The following is a 6,000-nucleotide window of genomic DNA, read 5'->3' as shown; positions in this document are numbered from 1 at the left end:
ACAACTTAAACAGAGGAAAATATACAATTATTAAAAAGACTTGAAAATATGCCATATAAGAAATAGTCAAAGAAACAAAATGTGCTGAACTGATAAAATGGAAAGTATCAAAAATATATTATAGCTATATTATAATAGCTGTTTTATTGATGCAGGAATAAAAAAAACATAACTTTTAATAACATCTAGAACAAACTAGTGATTATTGTTACAAAAAACCTTTTTGACTTAATGACAATTTTAGGTATAATTTGCATAGTGTAAAATACAATATCTTAAGTGCACAACTTGATGAGTCTTGACAAATATAAGCATTTATGTAACAAACACATTTATCAAGATACAGAATATTTTTATCATGCCAGATAATTATCCCATGACTATTTCCAATCCTGCTTACCATAACAACTACTCTTCTGATTTTTACCTCCATAGATGAGTTGGTATTTTTTTAATTTAAATGTTATATTAATTGTCATACAGTATGTACTATTTTGTATTAGGAATCTTTTGCACACGAATTTGTTTATTTTTTAGTTCTGTGTAGTATGACATAAGATATATTTTATTAATATGTTCTGGTTATTTATTTCTATATAACTGTCACAAAACAACAATAATCACCTCCAACAGTTCTGAGGATGGACTGGGCTCAGCTGGGCAGTAATCACTCAGAGATTCTCCTGCAATCACAGTCGGATTAAAGCTGGGGCTGCATGTCCGAAATGGCTCAGTCCCTTGACTGGCAGTTGCTCCTGGATGTTGGCTGGGTTATTGGCCAGAACTGTCAACCAAAGTGCCAACAGATGGCATTTTCATGAGCGTGGGCTTCTCCTAGCATCATGACTGCTCTGTGCGACAGTGTATCAAAAGACAATGTGCCGAAAGAGCGAAGAAGGCACTGCAAAATGCAAGGCTTCTTATGAACCATGAAGCTTTGCAGTTGGTGTATTCCACCAATCAAAAGGAAATTACAAGAGCAACACAGATTCAAAGGAGTGGAGAACATGAGGGAAGGAATAACAGGAGGTGTGATTAATTGGGCAGTCATCTTTGGGGGCAAATGACTATCACTCTACTGTTGATGAACACTTGGATTGTTATCAGTGTTTGCCTATAATTGCTAAAGCTGCTAAGAAGATGATTATGCAAGTCTCTCTTTTTTATTTTTTATATTTCATTTCTTTTAGGTACATACCTACAAGTGGAATGGCATGGAGTAAGTATAATTTAAACTTAAAAGAATTATCAAGCCAGCTCAATGGACAGGGAGGCCGGGCAACAGGAGGAAGCAAGATGTGCAGAGGAGGAAATCCAAGACTGTAGTTCAGTGTGCCTGTGACATTGAGGGACTGGGGGATGTGCCAAGAGAAAATTCCTGGAAGAAGATGTATGCTACATTAAGCCTTTGAATCTTATATAGACAAAGAAAAGCCATTGAAAGATTTAAAGCAGGGAACAACACAATCCATTTTTAATTTTTGAAAAATCACTCTGATTGAATTGTGGAAAATGTAAAGGACTTGGGATAGATAAAGGAAGATATTTAGATCCTTGTGAGAGAGTGGCAGTCGCCATGGAGACAGAGATGCGGATGATGTGAGATATATTGGGGAAAATACACTTGTTTTTGGATTGGAAGCAATCAGTGAAACAAAGTCAGGCCTATGTCTAGGGCAACTGGGAGATAAGTGGTGTTTCTCTCTGAGTTGGGGATCACCACAGAGATCCTATTATGGAGGGAAATAAATCAAGTTTATGCTCAACCTACTAGTTTCAGCTATTATTATGAGTAGACATTTCTTATAGCAAGTTAGACACATGAATCTAAAGAGCCCATGTAATATCCGAGTTGCAAGTGTGGGTCTGGGAGTCAGTTGCCTCAGGATATGCTCACACAGGGAGCGCGTGGTGTGAGAAGTGTGCAGCGCTTAGTAACTTACCTTTGCAGTTAGGTTTTCTGGATATGAAACCTGGTCCACATCATCCTAGGGGAATGTCATTTGGGCAAATCATTTTGTTTCTTTCCTCTGGAAATGGCAGATAATGGTAGTATGTACCATATTCAGTTCCTGTGGACAGGCAGTGAATCACTACATGTCACAGGCACTGGAAAATTCCATGTTCAAAGCAAGTTCATTTCCAAGTTCCATGAACCTTAGTTCTTACTATTGCTATTAGTATTAATATTATGGATAAAATTGCAAAATATGCCTTCTAATAATACCACTTAAGATTAAGCACAGGAAAAAAACACAAATGAGACAGTAAAATTAAGGGGAAAATCCAGGGAGGGTACAGAAAAATGAGAAAAAAAAATGAGAAAAAAAATGAGAAAAAAATTGAAGAATTGAAATCTTCAATTTCAAGACTTCAATTTCAAGACTTCAATATTCAAGACTGAGGAAATAACATAAAAAATCCTCTAGTAGTAAATTGTCTTATAAAATGAAATTATAATGACCTAACATTGTCTGAATGTTTGAAAAATACATATATATGTCTGTAGGTTAGTGTCAAGAAAGTATACAAGAAGCAAAACATTTTTTCTACACTGTATTTTTTTTCTAAGCTAATTTGGAATTGTTTTTGAGTGACTGAATTCTACTTACACAAGACAGTATTTTACAATAGCTGGCAGTGAAGATGACTTCTTCTAAATGAGGAACTTGTTCCATATTTCATCTTTAAATCAATACATCACCTTATGAATAGGAATAAAATCCACCTGACTGTATCAGCATGAACATAGGTTTCTTATTTTAGGTGTATAAAGAGACTATTGTTATTCTTTTGAGAAAAATCATGCTGTGCAGTTTTTCTGTATATGTTTTAGAAGCATATGGGGCATGCTGCCAGTACTGTTCTATTTCAAAGCCTGATTCACTTTGTAAATGCTATAACTGGCCATATTAATGGGTTTGGGGTGGATGTGAATGTTGGGGGTGTTGCACAGATAATAAGGGGCTTTGATGAATTAAGTATATGTGTTCCTGTGGGGCAATGGAAATAGAATAGAACCATAATGAAATTTCAACCCTGCAGCTGTATTTCACCTGAAACATTCTGTTCATAGAATTTTTCTCTTCCTAAGGCTTTTAACTAGCTGAGAGGAATATAGAAGATAAACTTCTCTGAGAAGGTATCTCTAACATTCACTGAGTAAAGTTATTCATATATATATGTGTATATATATATATATAAAATAAATATTCTGCTTTTAAGAAAGTTAAGGATCTTACTTAGCAATATTTTATATAACAACATGCTGCACATATTTTAGCATGTACAATGATCCTTTTAATATGGAAAGAATTATGTGTAATAGTATCAGACCTGTTTCTCAGGCAAAATGCCAGGACTTGTTCTCTGCTAATTATTATGTGCTCTTTCATAATACAAGTTATTATACAGCTCTTTCACCTCCTGATCATTTAATGTGTAAAATACAAGCTATGAGGACTTGGTTTGAGGAATTTGGTTAAAATTTACCTGAGAAATAAAATGTCACTGATTTTAAAATATTTATAATAATTTTTGACCACTGCCTAACTAGAAATTCCATTATGAAATAGTCCCAACTCCCAACCCCCACCACCAAGAGCAAACCCATGGATACACTGGCAGGTTATATGATTACCCCAGGTCCTTTCCTACCTTTGCTAGAGGGATTTGTCCATTTCTATTTACTGCATATGCCCATATGGCCCAGAGGCTTCACCCTCACCCTATTGTCAGGCTTTTCCTGTGATTTCCTCTGGCCAATAAAGCAGGAGAGGAAGTGACTTATGCCAGATCTGAGAGGAATCTGTGTTTCTACCAAGTCTCTTGCAATCTACCCTCTACTGCATGAATGCCATAACCCAAATGTCCTTCATCAGGCATCTCCTGGTTCCCAAAATGAAAAAGGAGCAGGAGCAGAACCCTTAGTTTTTAGCAAGGAATAAAGTTTTATTGTTAGGTGTGGAGAAAATGGTAGTTCCCATGGCCAGGATCCTCACCTCCCCCTGATATACTTACTCACTGAGCTTGAGCACTGCTGGCAGGTGCAGGCTTGCACGTGTGTGGTCAGTGAACTATTATTGACTCTATATGAGGAGCTCTGCCCAGTGGTCTGGAGCTGTGAGGCAGCAGAGAGGCCCAGTGCTGAAACCCTCAGGTGAGACATTAGGCCACTGAGATCTCTTCCTACAGCAAAGCTAATATAGTAAGTCTTGTTAAAGGGTCCATTGTATGTTCTGCAAATAAATCAATAGGGATAAGTTGCAACTTTTAACAATAAACTGCTATAAGACAGAGGCTGGATTTCATTTATATTTGATTTCTCAAGGTCTAATATACAGCATGCCACATCATTGGTAGTCAATAATCATCCACTGACTGAAGAATTGATCAATGAATGAGTGAATGAATGATCGAATGAATGGTGCATCCAGATATAACTACATTATAATCAATACATTATATTAAGTGCTGGAGACTCAGTAACAAATGAACACCTTCAAGGCATCGTAACAAGCCCAAGGAAAAAAATCATGAATTAGAATACATACTGAAAAAAATACAAGGATAAAATTAAGAGATCATCAGTCTAACTCATGGCTGACGATGGGGCTAATTAGAGATTGTTAGAGAAGGATCTGAAAAAGAATTTCCAAACTTAGCACCATCTTGCATTTTTCCTCTGTTGCCACGAGAACAGGTTTTTAAACAATTTGGTCTTTAAACTTGAAATTGTAAGACTCCAAGTTAGACTCCAAACTTTTAAAAATCTGTTTGTAAACATCAGAACACCATACTGATTTCTTTTTTCACTTCCCTAAATTGTCTACAATACTATTTGTGAACAATAATGATAAAAATAAGGATGCTTGAAAAGTCCATAAACTGTATGTAGTATACCAACATTATTGTTTTCTGAATATAGCACTCCAAATATACACTATTTTTTAATATACTATAACTTCAGTATAAATGATATAATTTTCACAAATATACACTTTACATCAAAATATTCTCATACCTTTTCTATCTCAATCAAATCTGTAGAAAACGGTATCATTATCCATATATTCTGCATTGGATGAATATTAGAATTTTCACTCAGTTGGGTCTCTAAAAGGATGCAAAATGTTGTCTTACTTTTCAGAAAATAGTGTCTTCATTTTTGAGACAGATTATCTGCTTCAGCAAATACTGTCATTCTGCTTGGTGTTTCACTCCAAGTTGTCAGCTTCAGGAAAACCAAGATTAAACTATCCAGACTACAAAGTAGGAAAAAATAATTAAAGCTGTCTGACACTAAATTTACCACGTAGTCTTTAATTTGTGGAATGGCAAATATTAGCTTCTTCCTTGATCTCTACCATCTAGAACTCCCAGTGGAGAAAGTAATTTGGCTTCATTTTAAAGCTTCTCTGAAGACAGGCAAGCTGTAAAAATGCACTACTTTATCAGAATTCTTTAGAGATTTCTATGTGTACACACTTCATTGATTAACAGTTTTCTGACGAGGCTTGCTGGAGTTTAGAAGCCTCCCTAGAAAAAAATTCTTGTTCTCTGGGAAATGATATCATGGTCTGTTAGATTGGAAACAACAAAATAGTGAAGGAGAAGTAATGGGATAAATGGGTTTTGCATGTGTGGGGTTTGGTAACTAACCTTCGCATCGGTTGATGGACTGTCGAGGATTTCCTGGGAAATGATTGAACAGTAAATTTGGGTGTGAAATTTTTTATTACATTTTCTTCACCTGCCTTTACATTATACTTTAGGGGAACTCATTTCACCTGCTTTCACAAAAACAGTAATATTAAGTAACTGTAATACTTTCAACATTTGCAGGTGAATGATTATGGAATATATGTGAATATAAGATTACTTTAAATTGTTGATAACTATAGAACATAATAACTTAGCATTCAGATATAAAAGCAATACACAATAGAAATCACATAATCTGTGGGTAAAGAAAAACATTATCAGTCATAGGGTAATTTA

Source organism: Manis javanica, chromosome 9, assembly GCF_040802235.1.
Source record: "Manis javanica isolate MJ-LG chromosome 9, MJ_LKY, whole genome shotgun sequence".
In the NCBI taxonomy this organism is placed as follows: domain Eukaryota; kingdom Metazoa; phylum Chordata; class Mammalia; order Pholidota; family Manidae; genus Manis; species Manis javanica.
This window is presented reverse-complemented; position numbering follows the sequence as displayed.